Here is a 21,443-nt window from a genome sequence, read left to right as displayed (position 1 = left end):
GACATCACATTTTTCCTTGCTCAGGAATGACATATTATCTATAGACGTTTGCATTTATTACTGTCTAGGAAGATATTTACATTGCACCCCCAAGGTGAAGCCAGGCATCCCAGCGCTGTTGGGGCCATTGTGGAGATTAAGCAAGCTATTGCCCAGATTTGCAGAGTGGGACCCATGATTAGAATAGGCACAGAGGCGAGAATTATCAGGTCCAAGGAAATTGAGCCCAAGACCTGCCGAGGTGGAATTGAACCTTGGTCCCGGGCCAGACCTCTGCATCAGGGTCTGCCGCTCTAACTATTGAGCCACACTTCTCCACAATATGTATATCTCTGCTTGAGTGTACTCTTATATTTTTTGAAGTTCCCCAACATTCCCAGTGGTTTGCATGGAAAGTTGCTCCAGAAGCAGATATCCACGCGTACTTTTGGAAATCACATCTAAGCAGAAGGAGGGAGATGAAAATGACTCACTGATTGCTGTCAGAGAACTTCTCTCTGTGTATCTTATTCACTAAAGTACATGATGTACCAGATAAAAGAACCTGGGTATCTTTTCTAAAAAAGTTGGAGGCATACTACTGGCAATGTCGTTAGAAAACCTATTACCAAACAAATGTTACCAAGCACAACCATTTATGTGCACAGCATATAATCCAACCTCAGCGGCAAGTATTGGAAGCATGGATAGATACTCTAGACTGTTGGTCACATGCTGCCATGTAACGTCATACTTACGGCTCACACTACACTTGTTAGTTACACTCAAGGGTTGTTCATAGTGTAAAGGAATTGGTCGCTTTTATAATCAAATGCTATACCTAGGAGCAGTCTCTTTAGCTTCCCTCCAGAACTCATCAGGTTAGATTCTATGATAAATATGAACAAAATGTTGGGAGAGGAACCAAGATGGCTACCCTGTCTCTCCCATGTGACAAAAAACATTTTCAAATTCCATTGTAATGTGAGGTTTGTTTAACACGTGGTTTCATAAGCTACATATATGGGACTCAATGTTTTAGGGCCCATAGGAAGCACTGGTGAAGCCTGCACAAGAAGCAATTGGCAAACTGGGAGCAATTACTTAAGAATGGGGCAGTATGGCCATGTCTAACTCTTTGTGACTTGTTCAAAAATGTAGCAGGGAGACTAGCTACCTTCTGGTTTAACAAAATATAATGGGGCATATATACAACAAAATGTCAGAGCACTGAGCTGCTCCAAATCTGGCAGTGCCGAGCACTGACATTTTCAAAACACAGGGATGTGCTGTATTTACAATATGGCACACCTGAAAGGGCCAGGACCATAAGTGACAAATCAGTTCTAGAGTCAGAAGTCAATGTTTTTTTTTCTCAGCATGATAGCGTGGAAGGGAGAGAAATAGTTAACAATGTCAATCAATTCAAACACAATTTCTCTATACACATACTAACCACAGACAACTAAGTAAAGTTAGTTAATTTATTACCAAGCCAAAAATAACTGGAAATAAAGATACCTTAAGCCGAAGCTATAGAAATACATTGAAATCAACATGAAGCCAAACCTGCGGATAAAGTTGAGTTGGTGCAATATGCACAATACAATTTTCTCAAGAAATAGAAAACAGATGATTAAAAAGCATGAGTCCAAATTCCCCTGCATTGAATGTTGACGAAAATAAAGCATTAATCTATCCCTACACTAACGCTAACGTAACATCCCTACTTAACCATTTTTCGGGGCATGATAGAGAAAGGTGTCAACATGTGGAGTCTTCCATAGAGCTCTCTCAACACCAATGGGTCAGGTACCATGAAGCTACTGAGACAGAGCTCTTCCGAGATGCTCTCTCTCCAAAGGCAGAGAAGAAGTGGGGCTCTTTCCCTACTTGCAAAGTTTCAATGTCACAGGTAGACTCCCAGGATTCCTTTCGGGTCATGCCATCTACTTGGCCCATGTTCTCATAGTTACTTTTCCGTAGGACGGCGATGTTCCTGAACAGTAACATAATGATCTTGATTCCCAGGCCTTCTATGGTGTGAAAAACAACAGTTCTCCTTATTGGCCTTTAATATAGCCTTATAGCCCGCCGTAGAGTGCTATACTGGCTATTAAAGGCCCTCTCCAGCTTTAAAGGTCGAAGGCGAGGGCCTTTAACAAGGGAGAGGGACTTTAATAGCCGGTATAGCCCAGCTACGAAGGGCTATAAGGCTATAAGAATATTCTGCCACTAGAGGGCAGAATGTTCTAACAAAAAAGAAACAAAGTCTTATGGGAGCGTGAGGGGATTGGAATCCCCTCAGGCTCCCTGAAGCCTTTGTTCACAGCCAGAGCTGTGAACAAAGAAACATTGGAATGTTAGAGCTCCAGGCTTATACCAGCCATTATAAGCCCGTAGCTACTCCATTGTTTTCAATGGAGCTCCCAACATTCCAATGTTCTAATTCTCATTAGAACATTGGAATGTTGGTAGCTCCATTGAAAACAAAGGAGTGCTCCGGGCTTATAATGGCGGGTATAAGCCCGGAGCTCCAACATGCCAATGTTTCTTTGTTCACAGCTCTGGCTGTGAACAAAGTCTTCAGGGAGCCTGAGGGGATTTCAATCCCCTTGCGCTCCCTGAAGGCTCTGTTTTCTTTGTTAGAACATTCTGCCCTCTAGTTGCAGAATGTTCTAATAGCCTTATAGCCCTTCGTAGCAGGGCTATACCGACTTTCAAAGTCCCTCTGCTGTGTTAAAGTCCCTCGCCTTCAGCTCGGGCCTTTAACGCTGCAGCGGGCCTTTAATAGCAGGTATAGCCCACTACACTGGGCTATAAGGCTGTAATATATACTCTTCTCCCTGTGCCTAACTCCTAAAACAAAGGCATTATTCTAACTAACACAGGCGCTTCATTCACCTACAACACAAACATGAGAAAGAACGAGATCCACAGCACACATTAAATTCTAACTGTGAATTCTAAAGTGAGATGTATTTTAGGCCTGTTAGACTTGGTATATTTGGTGTGGTTTCCCCAGATGCTTTGCCTCTACCTCCTGTATTTTTTATGACTAGATGTCAGAATAAAGTAGTCATTACCCAATAGCCACGTATTTTTAAATCACCATCCTTTACATTCACTCCTTCCCTGCAGAATCAACTGCCTCTCCTAGTGCTCCCATTTAGTTCATCCGATCTCAGCACGCCCGGTTCCGCAGCGGAACGGCAAGGACCCTATGATGAAGCATGCCACCAAGGGGAAACCCTGGTTTGTGAGGGTTTTACAGAAAACTTTCTGTTTTCACTTAAGGCACTTTGCCACTGCTGATCAGTGTCAAAGTGCAAGTGCTCCCTGTGTAAATTGTTATTACAATTGGTTCTCCCTGACTGGCATATTTGATTTACTGGTAAGTCCCTAGTAAAGTGCACTGAATGTGCCGGGGCCTGTAAATCAAATGCTACTAGTAGACCTGCAGCACTGATTGTGCCACCCACATGAGTAGCCCTGAAAAGGTATCACAGACCTGCCACTGCAGTGTTTGAAACTGCCTTGTCGACCTGGCAAGTGTGCCACTTGCCAGGCCCTAACCTTCCCTTTTCTTATATGTACGGCACCCCATAGCCAAGGCCCAAGGTACCTCCATGGGCAGGGTGCAGTGTATGTGAAAGGTAAGAAATGTTCTAGTGTGTGTGACATGTCCGGATAGTGAAGTACTGTTGATTTCGTTTTTTCTATTGAAAGGCTATCTGCCCCTTAGATTAACATGGGAGAAACTTTGTAGCATCTTACAAGTATAACTTCCCATTGGAACAAGATAGAGAAATAAAGTTTAGGATCTCTTAACTTAGAATCTAATATTACATCTTTTAGTAAAGATTTTTTTTTTAATTGTGTGTTGGAAAATGCCACTTTTAGAAACTATTTCAAGAAAGAAAGGGAATACGGCCAACATATTTAGATGTCCTGTTGTTTATTCAAGTAGGCATTTGAACCAATATAAATATATTTTCTTGGTTCTAGCTAAATTGCTTTGCCAATATTCAAAAACTTACTATCACAATTTCATTCTTTTCATGCAAGTCTCTGCATAAAGTGATACACAATACATTTTACATTATGCAACAAAAGTGAAAAAACAATAAAAAAACAGTCAATAAGAATTGAACAGTGCAAATACCACATTGATTAATAAGCATATTACACCAGTCTTTGGATTTGCTAAAAAATAACCTCACAGTACTCTCATGACAAAACTATTTATTTTTCTTTTAACCCCTTCGATGCTCATGACGAGCTCAGCTCGTCATGAGGTACCTGTCGTACGCTCATGACGAGCTGAGCTAGTCATGAACCGCGGGTTTTTTCAAACTTCAGCGTACAGCGGGAAAACGCTTAGCGCGGATGGTGTTAAGAGAGATACTGGCCATGGGGATAGAGCTTTAAGTCAGCAGGGATGAGAACCTTATTGAATATCCCTTTTGTGACTTTTGGGCTTTATTTAGTCAAATTCCCTCATGGATTTCTTATAGAAAGGTGCTAAGGCGTTTCAAATCCCCTTTTTAATACAGAGATTTTCATCAGGGCAGAGACATGTTGTAATCTAGAATAACATAAAAAATTAAGAAAAAGAGGGGGGTCAGTGCTTTTAGGGAACCTTCTCTCATTGTTATAACCCTAATTATTATTAGGAGTTATGAGTTGTAACTGAACTTCGTGCTGTGTTCTTCTTGTTCCTTTTATTTTGAAGAGGAAAACAATTATTTACATTTTCAACTCTGTGGATGTGAAGCAGCAGCATTTATTAAGTGTATTTTAGCACATTTGTATTTACTGGTAAGTTCTGTTTTAATGATCAACTTACTCTATTTGGGCTTGAGCCGTGTTCACTATCAGTTTATTATGTGTAGTTGAGAGTCCTGTTTGCTTCGAGCAATGGACCATAAAGGCGGTCGAGTGGTTGGTTTCTCATCTGAAACAGAAGTGACAACGAAGATTTTTCAGTCGCTACATTTCCAGTTCGTATACTTGTGAGAATAACATGGTAGCCTTCGACTTACTTTCTTGCTTTGGAAACAGTGTTAGCAGCGAGACGATTTCTTTAAAAGTTCTTGCGCTCAATGGTGGAAAAAGCGAAAACTTTATTGTCCCGTATGTTTTTTGTTATAAAAGCGACCACGTGCGTAATTTTACATATAAAACGAGAGTTGTATAAGATTTTACAATTCCTCTTTATTTGCTGCACTTGGAGTGCATATGCTTAAGTGAGAAACATTGTAGCTTTTCAACTTACTTTGTCGAAAGTGAAGCTATGGATTCTGCAGTCGTGTGGGCTGCGAGCCGGTTTCTTTGGAGTTTCTTTGAGGAGTTAGCACTTGCCTGTGCTCTGTGGTTAAAAAGATATGACTTTATTGAATACCAATTCGCACGCAATTCCCAAGTGCACTGCTTTTAGAAAAGTAGCTTCTGTTTGCGATGAGTTACGCTCGGTGGGCTGTTGATTTTCAAAAACTTCAAGAGAGGGATCTTTGTCTCTGAATAGCTCTAGCTATAATTACTCTGACCTTGACACTTATTTCACGATTGACTTTATCTTGGAAAACGGGACTCTCCTTAGTTTCGTGGCTCCGTGTCTGTAATGATCCGGTCGATGTTTTCGGTCTACCTCATGAATTGAAAGGAGACGAAGTGTGGCTTCAATACGGGAAATGCTTCCCTCAGGATTCTGGGTTTTGTAGTTTTATGCTAATTATGCGATGATAATTTGGCATATTGAATTTATCCTGTGAAAGTTCTAGATAATTCTGTCATTTCATTTAACCTTCTTTGGGCGCTATTAAATTTCAAGATTAAATATGCCTCTTTCTGAATTAATTTAGTTTCAACATTTCCTCCTCCGGCGATGGTTTAAGTGCGGCTAGCACTGTCCAAACAAAGTCTTTCTACGAGTGTTTTGCTTCCATAAAATGAGAAACCACTGGGGCTGCCAGTACTTGTTTTTTGATCCTCAAACGGTGTTGGACAATCCTTTGATTGACTTGTTAGTTAATTTTCCCTATGTAAATTTGGGACATGGACACTGAATGGCATAAATCATGTTTTTGGTCCGGCAAATTGAAAATTATTTATGTGTATATAAATGTGTTATTTATGTGAACCTTTAATGGTGCTATCACAGGCGGAGCACTTGTCACATTTATGATGGCCTTCTATGGGTTGCATATTCCATTGGGCTCTCAGATCCAAGGGATGCTCCAATTGGCATTCAAATTGAGCAAGGAGTTGCCAATTTTTCAGTATTATCTGACAAAATTGGTGGTTATGTGGGCCAAAGGGGGTCACACATACAAATTTTTCAAGAGGTTTCTTGGTTGATTTGATGAGGAGTTCTTCCCTTAGCATGTATCAGGCCCTTTTTGTAGCATGCTTCATCATTTCTTTGGGATAACCTCTTTCCTTGAGTTGATCACAGAGTACTGCTGCATGAATCATGAAATCCTCCTTTCTTGCGCAATTCGTTCTGAGGTGTAACAGCTGTCCGTACGGGAGGTTATCACGTAGGCTGCTAGGATGGGAGCTCTGGTAATCCAGGATTGTATTCCTGTTTGTCGGCTTACGATACAGGGTGGTCGTTACATTTTTATCATGGGGTATTACTTCCTCATTAAGGACATTGCTTTTGTTTATGCTGAATTTGATGTATCGATGTCTTGCATTGATCCAATCATGAAATAAAGACAGCTGCTTGAAGCTCAACTCAAAGACCGAGGTCCTCATCCTCAGATCCTACAACTCCGCCCGGGACAACACCTGGTGGCCCTCCGCCCTCGGTAATCAACCCACTGGTACTGACCATGCATACAACCTCGGCATCATCCTCGACTCTTCCCTCTCCATTGACCGCCAGATCAACGCCGTCGCCTCCACTTGCTTCAACTGCCTGTGCATCCTCTGCAAAACTTTCAAGTGGATCTGCAGAAAGACCGTCACCTACGCACTCAAAACCAGCAGACTGGACAACGGCAACGCCCTGTACGCCGGAATCAACAGAACCCTACTACACAGACTCCAGACTCATCCTCGGAACTCCACATCACGAACACATGACCCAACACCTGCAAGACCTCCACTGGCTCCCTGTCGGGAAAATGGTCACCTTCAAACTCCTCACCTATGCCTACAAACCCCTCTACAACATCGGACTCAAATACCTCAACAAGAGAGTATCCTTCCACGTACCCAAGAGGAACCTCCGCTCCGCAGACCTTGCCCTGGCAGAGGACCTCCGCATTTGCAGAAACAGAACAGGTCAAAGAGCCTTCTCCTACCTCGCAACCAAACAACTAGAACAAGCTGCCTGTGAACATCAGACGCTCGCCATCCCTGCACACCTTCAGGAAGGACCTCAAGACCTGGCTCTACAACTGATCCAGAGTTACCCCCCAGCACCTTGAGACCCTCACGGGAGAGTAGTGCTCTATATAAAACCTCTGATTGATTGATTGATTGATCTGCCGGTTTGATGAGCAGTGGAAAAGCGCCCAAAGCATCTAAGCCAGCAAAAACGAAATCCAGCACAGCATCAAAAATACAGGCGGTAGAGGCAAAAAGTCAGGGGAAACCACACTAAAGATGGCAAGTCTAACACGTGCCCCCTCCATCTGAAAGGTGGGGAGAACTATCCACCCTCTTGGTAGTTCTCATCACTAAGGCAGAAGTATTTGGACAGACCATCAGCATTGGCGTGTTCTGCACCAGGGCGGGTTCCAGCGTAAAGTCCATTCCATGTAGGGAGATGGACCACCTCAACAGTTTTCGGTTCTCACCCCTCATTTGCATCAACCATCTGAGGAACCTGTGGTGTGTCTGAACCCGGAAGTGAGTCTCAAACAAGTAGGGTCTTAGCTTCTTCACCACTCAGACCACAGCCAAAGCTTCTCTTTCAATTGCACTCAACCTCTGTTCCCTGGGAAGTAGCCTCCTACTACTGAAAGCTACGGGTTGGTCCAAGACCTCGTTGTTTAAGAGTGAGAGTACTGCTCCCACACAATTCTCTGGAGCATCTGTCTGCACAACAAATTCTTTGGTGAAGTTGGATGCCTGGAGCATGGGCGCTGTGCACAGGGCAGATTTCAAGGCATCAAAAGTGGACTGACAGGCATCGTTCTAACAATAGTGCCATACCCCTTGACAAACTGTCTGTAGTACCTGGTGAGACCTAAAAAGGTCCTCACCTCTGTCTGGTTCTTGGGCCTCCCGAGCCAGAATGGTGTTGATCTTAGGCTGTCGGGGACCACCTGGCCGCTTCCTACTTGGTGCCCGAAAGTACACCACAGAATCCCTGCCCTTTCTGGCACTTATTGGCCTGTATAGTGAGGCCTGCCTTCTGCAGAGCCGTCAACACTTCACAGAGGTATTGCAAGTGTCCTTCCCAGCTGCAGCTGAACCCAGCAACGTAATCCAGGTAGGCGGCACTGAGTTCCTCCAGCATGGACAATACCTAGTTGACCAGTTTCTGGAATGTGGCGGGGGCTTTCTTCAACCCTAAGGGGATGACATGGAACTGGTAGCACCCCCTGGAATTGAAAATGCAGACCTCTCTCTTGCCCCATAAGTCAAGGCAATCTGCCAGAACCCAGTCATAAGATCAAACGTACTACGGTATCGGGCAGCTCCCAACCGATAAATGAGCTCTTCAGCTCTGGGGATGGGGCATGTGTCATTCCTGGTGATGGCACTGAGCCCACTATAGTCCACACAGAACCGGAGTTCAGGAGTGGCACAGGATTCAGCAGCTTTCGGAACCAAGACCACTGGGATAGCCCAGGGACTGCTGAAGGACTCTATCACCCCTAATGCCAGCATCTTGGAAACCTCTTCCTTGATGCTAGCCCTGACTTAGTCAGTTACTCTGTAAATGTTATGTTTTACAGGTAAACTGTATCCAGTGTCCACATCATGGACACACCAAATGGTGGTTCCTGGAATCTGAGAGAACAGAGAGGCAAACTGTCCCAGCACCTAGTGACAGTCCTTCTGCTGCTCTGGGGTCAGGATGGGAAAGAGGTGCACTCCATCCACTGACCCATCATGTCCTTGGCAGACAGGAGGTCAGGAAGAGGCTCACTCTCCTCTTCCATTCCATCATCTGTAGCCGGGAGCATTGTCACTTCAGACCTCTCAAAATGAGGTTTGAGGTGATTCACAATCCTGGAAGTCTGCAAGTTAACCAGATAGGTCACTTCACTCTTGATCTCCACCACCTCAACCAGTCCACTTGTCTTGGAGTGCACAAGACTCCACTGGTGCCATCACCCACACTTTTTGGCCAGGTTGAAACTTAACCAGAGTGGTATTCTGGTCGTACCATCGTTTCATCTCCTCAAGGCTGGCTTCCAGGTTCAGCTGAGTGATTTTCCTGATGCGTTGAATCTGGTTCCTGAAGGCCATCATGTAGCTGTACACATCTTGGGTGGTCTTACCAGGAGTTTTCTCCCACCCCTCCTTCACCAGACTCAGAGGTCCTCTCACAGCGTGCCCATACAGTAATTCAAAGGGACTAAACCCTAAGGATTTCTGCCGTACCTTCCTGTAGGCAAACCACAGGCATGGTAGGAAGACTTCCCACTTACGTCTCATGGGTTCTGCAATAGAATTTCTCATACCTTTCAGGGTCCAGTTGAATCTCTTAACTAACCCATTTCCTTGGGGATGGTAAGGAGTAGTGAATGTGTGCATTACACTGCACTCTCCCACATTGACTTCAAAGACCTAGATATGAAGTTTGTAATACGGTCAGAGACCACCCCTCTGGGACAGCTTCTGGGTACCGGGTAGGCTTTCTTGAGTTCCAGTGACCCCACAATGTCAATGCCCAACCGCTCGAAAGCGGTGCTCACCATAGGAAAGAGTTGGAGGGGTGCCTTGCACTTCCCCCACTCTTGCCACTTGCCTGGCAAGTCTGACAAGACAGACAATGTGTGCCAACATGCCTTTGCATTTGGGGCAAGTAGAAGTGGGTGACAAGCGTATGATAGGTCTTGTTGCACCCCAAATGTCCTGCCACAGGCACACCATGAGCCAGACCCAGTAGGAAGGTCCTGTAGCACTCGGGTACCACCAGCACACAGCCTGCACCGGGCTCAGCAACCTTAGGCTCACTATATAGGAGACCATTCTCCCAATAAATCAAATGTGATCCAGACGGACCACCTGCTACCTGGTCTGCAGCCTGTTGCTGCAAACCAACAAGAATAGGGCACTCCATCTGCGCCTTGCAGAACTCTTCCCTGGAGGGACCTCCTTCCTGCTGCCAATGGGTCACCTCAGGCAGGTCTCCCAGTTCGCCCACTTGCTCCCCTGTAGATTCCAGGGCATCCCCCTCAAGGTCTGCCTCCTCCTTGATTGTAGGAATTTCTGGGGTGGGTTTCCCATGCCCCCTGCCCCTTCTCATTCTGACAGGCACCTGGGCCCCTGTTTCTGGATTCAGGTCCTCCTGAATACCCCTACTGGCTCCCATTGACTGAGTGGTCATACAGGCCCACTCAGGCAGACCCAACATCTTTAAATGTGCCTGGCCCACCACCTCCTTCCAAGGGGAACTCTCCAGCTCTTTGCCAAGCAGACAGTTAGCAGGTATGGACGGACTACCAATGACCTTCAAGGAACCTGAGACCCCCACCTCTCAAAGGGAACCTGCGTCACCTTACACAGGCACTCAGAGTTGTCTGCAGCAAATACAGGGTGAAGCACATTGGGGATGGCCTGCTCCTCAGACACCCATTGACACCTAAAAGATGTCACACTAGCTCCGGTATCTCTCAGAGCATCCACCCTCCTCTCATTGATGGTCACCCACTGCAGATACTTTTTAGTGTTATACAGCAGGCAGGTTCCCTGGACCATTTCTCTATCTCTGAATGAGATAAGGGTCATCAAAGCTGGCTCCCATTCTCACTAGGATCCAACTCCTCCCCGAGCACTGCACTAACTAACTCCGGTTACGGTGCACCAGTGGGTGCTGGTGGTGCCTTGGGGCACTTGGGATCATTCTGCATGTGACCCTCTTGATCACATCAATAACACTTGGGGGGACCCCGTTTGTCTGGCCTACCCTTATGGGGCCATGGCTCCTTAGAAGTGAGAGGCTGGGAATATTTACCCTGGAACTATTTTGGGGCCCTTTAGAGAACTCCTTTTGGTTACCCTTGTCCCCCCACTCTTCTGCTGGGGGTCCTGCCCTCATTTGGTTGGGTTCCCACATACCCCTTGTAGACCCTGGTACTTGTGCAGCAGTCCGCCTCCTGAGCAAGCTTCCTGGAATCAGTCAGCTTACTATCCATCAGATGCTGGCACAGCTTTGGAGCACAAAGACTACTCAAGTGCTTCCAACCAATCAGATGGTACAACTTGGTAATCATTTACATTGCTGCCCTTTATCCAACCATCGAGTGCTCTGCAGTAAAGCTTCACACATTCACCCCACATATTGGATTCAAGCTTCTTGAAAGACCTAAACTTGTCCCGGTACTGCTCTGGGTTGAGCCCATACCTAAGGCATAAAGCCTCCTTCATATTGGGGTAGGTCAGAGCATCCCCCTCCTCCAAAGGTGTCAGGGTGTTCCTCCAATTGGCCTCAAAGTATCTCCACAGGCCCACCCTGCAGTTCTTCTCAGGGACCTCCTTCATACGCAGTGCTGCCTCATGCGATGCAACCAAGCATAAATATCCTCCCACTTCTGATAATTCTGCACTAGGTCTTTGGGAAAGTATACCTTGCTCCCTTGCGCTGGCTGTACACTGCCACCATTTGTACTGTACTCCACCTGTTTGGCCTCGATGTCCAGTACTCTCGTGCTTCATTTATGTGTCAAAAGCAATTTCTTTTCCTCCAAGGCACAAGCGTTCTTACTCTTCTCTGCCTTTGTCTGGAGCCTCATGACCTCCAACTCATGATCCCTGGCCCTTCACATATGCTCCATTTCCTCTGGAGCCAAATTCCTGGCAGAATGATTGCTTCTAGCCATAGAGGCTGCTCTCCCAACAGGCAAATCCTGGGATCTGAAGCAGCCCTCTGGCATGCCCCATCCACAAATGCATCATCTGTCTTCCAAGATTCTCTGGCCTCCCACCAGGCCCCTAGGGCCTTCTGTAGCTTCTCTTTCCCAGAGTTCCTCCTCACGGGATATCCACAGGTCTTGCAGAACTGCTTTAATTGATCTACTTTGTAACTACTTCACATTTGAATGTCAAACTCCAATTCTGCAGCCTCACTTGCTGGTTTACCATTTAGAGACATGGCGCGTGGATACTTCAAGGGTCAAATAAAAAAAAGAACCAAAAATAAAACACAGTATGTGGTTGCATAGTGGTCTGCACTAAACTAGTGATGTAAACCAATCACTATGGGTCAAGTACAAATACAAGTTCAAATTCTCACCACTGACCACCAGTGAGAAATGGCGGTCTCTAGTTGGCAAAGGTAGGTACCCTTTTCCAAGTAGGGGTCTTTGTTTCTAGTCAGGGTAAGGGGGATCCACTGTTTGTGGATTGACTGTCTCGTTTTGGAGGGGCAGGGTCTGGGGATGTGCATTCACTGTAGACAGCCAATAGGGTGGCGGGGGGGTTGAGGTGTGCCTGTCCCTTCCTGAATGACTCAGAGCTGAGCTGAATGGGGCTTGACTGCATTAAGAGTAGTGGGCAGAGTTTTCCTTGCACCTGAATAGGGCATGTCTCCCTTGCACAATGCTGCCCCCACCCCCTGTGGTCATGCTGCACCAGTGAGAACATAACTGGGTGGACTGGACTCAGAGACCCTTGTACAAAGAATAAAAAAGGCAAAATGGAACTGTGAGGAGTAGGACAAAGACTGGAACTTTGCTGTGAACTTGCTTGAAGAAGACTCTCCAAGGGCCTGTGTGTGCTGTCCTCCTGGTCTACAGTCTCAGGGACACAAAGACGTCACCCCAGCTCCCCTGAACTCTATTGCTGGGAGTTCTAACTTGCCAGGAGCTGCCTGTTCCAGTTTCGGGCCTCTAGAGGTTGTTCCTGCTGTTGAGACCCCCATTTCTAACAAGGCCTACAAGATTCAGCTAACATAATACAAATGGAGCACGAGCTTTACAAAGTTCTGTAGAAAATAAGTCCCATTCGGTTAATAGTCCTACCTACTTATAAAAAGAAATTTAATAGTAAATTGTTGTGAGTTACACAGCACAAATTCTTTACGTTATTGTTTTCTGAGCAGTTACATTTGGTTTCCACATTAATTCTACACGTTTTAGGCAACGGCCTAAATACATCACATTTATGTTATTACATTTCAAAGTCCTAACACCTTATGTTAACACAACAAAGGATTATATGCGGATGCATTTACACGTGTGAATATAATGCCCCCTACAAATAAAAATTACTTTTGTGGAACATCCTTCCCCCCTCTGATGACCTGTGCCATCACAATTCTCTAATTCTCTGTAGAGTAGACCAATCTATACTGATGTTGTAGCTAGTCTCCTCTATCTGAACTCCTCCGACCGATTAAAATTGTGCTAATTACTGTCCTGTAGTCTTTCTACCCTTTTCTCTATCTCTCGAATGGAATTTTCCAATTGCCTTGATGTTTGCCATTTGTATGACCTTACCATATCCAACAAGATGATAACACAGACCACAACAATTACTATCAGCTGTAAGATATATCCAAGTATTCCCTTCCAGAGATTAGAAAAATAACTTCCAACCATTCCAAATCCTTTTCCAATCTTATCCCAAATTCCATCAGTTGCCAAATCAAGTATCTCATGATGTATCTCAGTGATGTTACTTATATATTTCCTGAGATCTTTTCTGTTGTCAGGTATGTATATGCAACACTGTTGGACCTTCAGCATTCCATAGGCCCACCCACTTTTGCTAATAACACATCTAAAGCAAGGCGGCTCTACATCACCATAGCCCTTGTCGAAACCATCTCTCCATCTACGAGCAACAGTGACTGGGCTGTATTAACTGACAACTTATCCACAATGGTAGACAACCTTCAAATCGTGATGTCATTCAATACTACCCCGATTTAGGTATCATTGCTCCGAATATCTCTCCCACAATTTCATCAGCACTAAATCCACATTTCTCTCCGTAGGCTGACTTTCCTTCCAAACTCTCAGAATCTCCCACATGGTTTATCTTTGGAAACATAACAGCCACGTGGCATACCCTTCAGAAGTCGAACATATGCATTCTTCCCCCACACGATGTACACGTGTGGCACCACTTGAACAGCTTCTTGCAGGAATTTCTTCAAAGAAGCATAACTCTATCCCACGAAAATAGTGTCATAACGTGCCTGTGCTTGTCGAATGCAAAGCTTGCTTCGTTGTTCCCAACCAAGAGCTATAGGACCATAACTCCCATTAGCCTTGTGAGCTAATTTCTCTGTGGTCCATTCAAAGGCTTCTTCCCTACTGTTAAGCTTAACTGTTAAGCCTTTATGTCTATCTTCTACTTGATCTACACATGTCTTCTCTCTGAGGCATATGTATCAAATACTGTTATTGTGATTCTCAAATAGCAATTTTTTGAAAATCGCTATTTGAGAATCGTAAAACGGGATGTAATACACAATTTGCAAATATTTTGTGATTCCTCAATTAGATTTGCAATTTGCGAATCGCAATTAAGGAATACCTTCCCATTTATGGGAAGACATTCACAATTTGTGAGTACCCATTAGGTACTCGCAAATTGTGAATGCAATTTCAAGGGTGCAAGGGTGTCACAAGGACACCCTGTTGCACCCCTGAAATGAGCATGCGTGCACATGTGGCACACATACATGCCTTAAGGGCATGTATGCGCCACATGGCCCTTTGAAAAAATGCCAAAAAGTCAATTTTTCAAAGAAATCGCAAATTACCACCAACTTGAAGTTGGTGGTAAATTGTGATTTCTTAAGGAGAAACCACACAACTTGCGATTCCTTAAATGCATTTGCAAAATATGGACTCGCAAATTTAGCGATTCCCTATTTTGCAAGGGCCTTTTGGGATGGTACATTCCAAAAGGCTTTTTCCTGTTCGCAAACGGGCCGATTCTGAGAATCGGCATGTTTGCGATTGGGAAATGGGCTTCATACATATGCCCCTTGGTCTATTAATGTGCAAGTTACATTGTGTTTATGCACATAAGCAGTCTCTAGGGTTACTGTGGGTACAAAATACTTTCCCATTCTCTCTTCTTGCTTTTAATAACTGTATTTGTTCAAATGTTTGTAGGCTAGAACTTCTGAAAGCACCAAATCATAGTTTCCGAAATAGCACACGTAGTGACCGTTTCCATAAAACATGCTAAGAAGCAAACTGCAACTAATACCTAACATCAAGGGCATGTTGTGATACCTAATACCCTCCTCAACGAAGCAGGCAATTGCATACACACATAACAGTCTCTCACACCCATAGTATTCACATACTCCTACAGCAATTTTGCATAAGCATTCAGCGTGTAATCACCTTTAGACAAATCTACATGCAGCAAGCGACTAGTTTACTCTACTGTGCCTCTATCCGATCCTAATGTACCCTGTTTTGAGGCAGTAGTAGTAGGCATGGATGTCCCGTGTACTCCCACTCCCTGTAGCTCAGCTTTGTGTGTGCTTAAAATGAACTCAATAATAACTACAGCTATCACTATGATTACTCCTACAATAAGCGTACCTATAATACAATTGTGTCTACGACAGATTATAGGTCTAAGACGATCCACACAAAGTCTCTCTTATCTGTCTCTTATGTACTGATAATAAAGTCTTTTGAATAGCTTTCTTTTGAGATCTTGGAAAGTTATTTAACAGTCTTCAGCACAGTATTTACACAGCTAGGAAGACTTCGCTAGCTCACGTTCTTCTTTTAAAGGAAAAATCCCTATGCCTAGGTTATACTCTTTCAAGCAATTTTTATTTACAATTCAAAGTTCAATTTACATCCCTAATGTGATCAGAGCCAATCGCTTTGATGACTCGCTGTAACAGTTCAGCTCAGAATGCAGCAATCTCCTGAGAAGCTGGTTGGTTTCTAAAGCTCGGGAATTCAATGTCTTCCAAGATTAGAGTCCATAAACTACTCAACCATGGTGGGTAAGGCATAGTCAATGGCAAAATTGCATTAACTTCTATTTCAGGAACTCTCGGCAGGATCTCAACTATCAGAATTGAAGCCTCAGACCTCGCTCTCCCCGGCATTTGTAGCTAGATAAGTCCAGTCGGGAGAGCAGTATCTCTGACAAGGCACTCTTGCTCTGCTTGATCTCCTCACACTCCCTTGAGCTTGGTCAGACTCACTCTGATCAGATTCAGATGATTCACTTGTTGGTGCAAGTTCCTTCTCAGAGGCAAGTCTCAGGTTTTGTCTTTTCTATCTCACAGACCACGATTCAGTTGCAACCTCTTACTTCCTCGACTGTACACAACCAATTTCCACACCAGTCTCTTCGGCTGAGTCAGACTCTATACCACTTGCAACATTATCATCTCCCCCGAGTCAATACACGGGCTGTGTCTAGTATGACACCCATCAGCTTGATCTGGTGGGAATCCAACCTCTTCAGGAACCCCCACATCTTGGCTTGCCCTCTCTGGTGATCTTGCAATCACGACTGGAATTAATTTTGGGAGACAAGTTTTTTCTTTAGAGGGCCCTGAGAATCATCAGGTGTGTGAGGCATGAATCCAGTTTGGCAGGCCTCCACACTTCACAACAGTATTCATCATTGTTAGACATGGGGGTCTCTAGTTGGCAATGGTTTGCACCTTTATCCAAATGGGGACCCTTCCTTCTAGTCAGGACAAGGAGGATACACTACTGAAATAACCCCTGCTCACCCCCTTGATGGTTTGGCAAGAGCTGTCAGGCTTATCTCAGAGGCACTGTGTGACGCATTTGCACATAACCAACAGTAATACATTGAAAACACTACAAAAGGACACCACACCATTTTTAGAAAAATAAGCAATATTTATCTGTACAAACAATACAAAAATGATAAAAGACCATCATACAGTAATCAAAAATAGGCACTTTTGGAAGAATGACTTAAAAATGCAGTTCCTTGAAGTCGGTATCTCTGTCCGATGCTACTGAGGTACTGAAAACAACAGAATCCAACAGTTCTGGCAGACCGTGTTGGTGTGGACAGGCGTTAGTGTCAGCAGACTCATAAACAGTACCTTTGGTTCTAGCCGACTGTGTGGGTGCGGGCCAGTCGTGGCAACAGTTGCGGTTGTGATGTGAAGCATAGCGGTGCAGCGTGCAGTGCCCTCAAATCACGGTGTAGGCAGCGGCTCGGTGACGGTCGTTCAACGGCGTCAGTAAGACCAGGGCTGCGGTGCAGAGTGTGGTGGTGCTCGTGGTGGTGCTGACAGGTCACAGTGCAAGCGACAGTGCCGGTTGATGGGAGCTGGCGTCAGTCGACTCAGACTGCTGTGTGGGATGGGGCAGTGCATCATGTAACTTACAAGAAGTGCCCCCAAACCACTGTGTGGTCATGGGTGTTGCAGTCAGTGGGCAGTGATGTCATTGGTGAGACCAGGGCAGTGGAGTGAAGCAAAGCGGTGTAGAGTGCAGTGCCCACAGGTCCTGGTGCAAGCAGCGACTCGGTGGTGACGGCAGTCACCATCATCGGTGAGACCAGAGTTGCGGTGCAAAGTGCAGTGGTGCCCTCTGCTGTGCCTTTAGGACAGAGAGACTGCTGAGGTATCGGGGACGGTGTCGGCTGCTTTCCCCCTCTGTGGCAACTGAAAGTAAGTGAAGTCTTTGCTGTTCCTGAGACTTCGTGAATAGAAGGCAATCTTTATTTCAAGCTGTGGAGATACTCAGCAACAAGTAAAGAACGTTCAGTCCAGTCCTTTCACTGCCCAAGGCAGAAGCAACAAGTGCAGGCCAACCTAGCAGTGCAACAACCCATTACAGGATTTAGGCCTTGTTACCGTATTTACCACAACTGCCCCTTGTACAAGGTCTTCCTCCTCCACCTGATTCCCTGGATTCAAGCGGCACTTACGCTTCTAATGCCGGATCTTGTGCCAAAAATGACAAGCGGTTGTCTTTTTCAATGTAGCAATATCTATTCCTGTTTTGGGACATATGGGGACACCTCTTCCTTGTCTGGCTGCACCTGGTGTGCCCTGAGCACCTCATTGGGCATTCCCCTGATTTTGACCTACTGTTCCTCTGGTTGCCTGAGCCTGATCTCCCTTTGGTGTGTTTCGCATTTCAACCAACGTTAACTTTCCTTTATCCTCCTATGCTTGGAATCCACCTCATCACTGCAATGCTTGGCATACCGTAGAATTTCGTCCACTAACTTATTTTGCCAGCAGATCAAATGTTGCTGGATCATGAGGCTAATCTCCTGTCTCAAAACTGTTACAAATATTGAGACGAATTAGCCCATGTCCTTGGGGTCGAATTTATCAACCCACAATTTCAAACAGTGTATTCAGATAAATCTACAACACTTTTGAGATTTTAACAAAGCAATCTACTTGCTTGTACCATTCCACCAGTTTCTCTCTCAGCCTAGGAAAATCATTTGTGAATGCAGGTAAATCACCTCTATTCCAAGGAACATGCACATATCCTCCACTAGGCACGTCTTGTAATGGATACGCCTCGATTCCCGGTGTTCCCCCTCCTGGAGGCGGGCTTTCCCCTGTCACCTTCCTAACACTTTCCTTCTGAGACCCCCTTTCTTCCCACTTGACAAGCATAATCCAAGCCCATTTTCCTATAACCAATTCTGGGGTGTGCGTTTTTATTTCTGTCATTCTCTTTTCCTCTAGCTCCTGGTCACTGTAGTTAAGCCTATGAATTCCCTTTAGCATTTTAGTTCGCGACAGTCTGCATCATATCTCTGAGCTAGTTCTGACAATTTCTCATGTGTTCGTCTTGCTTTGTGGGTGACATCCTTCACTATAAATAACAGGTTATCTGGCTCATAGGTCTCTATTCTTTCCAAATGTAAATTCCCACTGATAATCTCATCTACCTCAGCCTTCAGCCTTACCACATCCAAAAATTTCACTTTTTACTGCAGCCTTGATCATTCCCTGACTTGAGGTACTGTTCTGATCTTCCTTACTGTTATTATGAGCTATCGGCCAAGTCTCTGAATCGGTATCATCTAAAACATGCGGTGAAAGCAGCGGCATCAATTGTGGCGTGGAGCAGCGATGTCGGAGAGGCAAAGTCGTCGTTGTGAAGTGAGGCAGTGCGTAGTGCTGTGCCCACAGATCGTGGTGCGAGCAACAGCTCGGTGGCGGCATCAGCAGGCGTCGCTGGTGAGACCAGGGGCGTGGTGCAGCAGTGCGAGGAGTCCTCTGAGGGGCCGAGGCGTCGCCGTGAAGCTAGGTGGTGCAGAATGCGGTGACCACAGGTCGCAGTGCGAGCAGCGGCTTGGTGGTGGCATCAGCAGGCGTCGTCAGTGAGACCAGGGTCGCGGTGCGGCGTTGCGGCAGTGCCCTCTGCAGTGCCTTCAGGACACGGAGTTGGCAGCAACGTTGTAGATGTCGTTGAGTTGCTTCTCTTCTGTTGCAGCACAAAACACACAGTCCCCAGTGCTGAGGGCAGAAGAGCTTGAATTATTTGCTGTTACTGAGGCTTCTTGAACAGGGGGCACGCTCTACATCAAGCCCTTGGAGAAACTCAAAAAAGTAGATTACAGAAAGTTCAGTCCAGTCCTTTCACTGCCCAAGACAGAAGCAGCTACTACAGGCCAACACAGCAAAATGGTAGTCCCTCCTCACAGCTTCTCCAGCTCTTCTTCTTGGCAGGCTTCTTGATCAAAAAGAGTTCTAAAGTTCAGGGGTCTGGGCCCCAGTATTTGTATCCAAAAATCCTTTGATCTTCTAGGCAAAGGGTGCCTGTGCCCAGCCAGAACCAGTTCTGCCTTCTCTGGTGTAATTTCCCGGCAGGGGGTGGAGACGGCATTGTCAGAGGCAGACAAGGCCCTTTGAGGTACAAGGAAATCTCCTCCCTCTCCCCCCATCGCAGCCCAGGTCTATGCAGCCCTTTCCTGACCTACCTAGTCTATCGGGAGCCACCTTTGCTTCCTAGCCATCTGTCGTCCAAAACCCAGATTCCAGCAGAGGCACACTGAGCAAGAAAATACCTTCTTCTAAAAAGTGGTGTTTTCAAACACAGAATGTAAAAATCACCTTTACTAAAAGATGCATCGTTAGATTCTGAGTTCAGGCATGCTAAATTTTATTTTCCCACATAGTTCCCAGGGCCAGTTATGTTATAAACAAACTTCCCATTCTGTCCTATGGGGAACAGGTAGCCTTGCAATAGTGAAAAACGAAATGGGGTGTACTTCACTATCAGGGCATGCCACACACACCAGGGTATGTCCTACCTTTCACATACACTGAACCCTGCCCAAAGGGGTACCTTGGGCCTTCCTTAGGGGTGCCTCACATGTAAGAAAAGGGAAGGTTATGGACTGGCAAGTATGTGCCCTTGCCAAGTCGGCATGGCAGTTACCAACTGCGTGCAGACTCTGCAATGGCAGGTCTGACTTACCTTTTTAAGGCTACTCACGTGGGTGACACAATCAGTGCTGCGGGCCCACTAGTAGCCTTTGATTTACAGGCCCTGGCACACTCAGTGAACTTTACTAGGGACTAACAAGTAAATCAAATATCCAATCATGGAAACACCAATCCATAACACAATTTACACAGAGAGCATATGCACTTTAGCACTGATTAGCAGTGGTAAAGTGCCCATAGTTCTAAAACCAACAGAAACAAGTCATAAAAAAATAGGAGGAAGAAGCAAAAAGTTTGGGGATAACCCAGCAAAAAGGGCCATTTCCAACACCAGACATTACACAATCACTTAATTCCCGCAATCTATCACACAACACATCCCTATTGATGCCCACTCCTCGGACCGCTGCTGTTCTTGCCGCACCATCAAGCTCTGTCAGTCTCCGCCAAAATCCGTCGTTCTCCGTTTACGGTCATCAAGCTCTTTTTTGGGGCTCTGGGGTTCTAGGTCTCCTTTTCTAAAATAATTCTTGATTCTTCTCTCGCTTCTTGTGAGAACCATCCTACACTGCTACCAACTGAAAGGGCCGGGTCCATAAGTTCTAGAGCTCATCTAGAGTCACAAGCCGATGGTTCTTTTTCTCAGCATGAAAGAATGGAAGGGAGAGAAATCGTTAACAGAGTTAACAGATTAAAGCGCAATTTCTCTAAACGCATAATAGCCACAGACCACTAAGTAAAGTTAGTTAATTTATTACAAAGCCAAAAGTCTCTGGACATAAAGACACCTCAAGACGAGGGTGTAGGAATACATTGGAATCAAGATAAAGCCAAATCTGCGGATACAGTGGAGTCGGTATAACATGCACAAGCCAATTAAATAGAATTAACAGGATCAAAAAGCATAATTCCAAATTCCCCTGCATCGAGG

Source organism: Lissotriton helveticus, chromosome 6 (assembly GCF_964261635.1).
Source record: "Lissotriton helveticus chromosome 6, aLisHel1.1, whole genome shotgun sequence".
In the NCBI taxonomy this organism is placed as follows: Eukaryota; Metazoa; Chordata; class Amphibia; order Caudata; family Salamandridae; genus Lissotriton; species Lissotriton helveticus.
Note: the sequence above shows the minus strand (reverse complement) of the source record.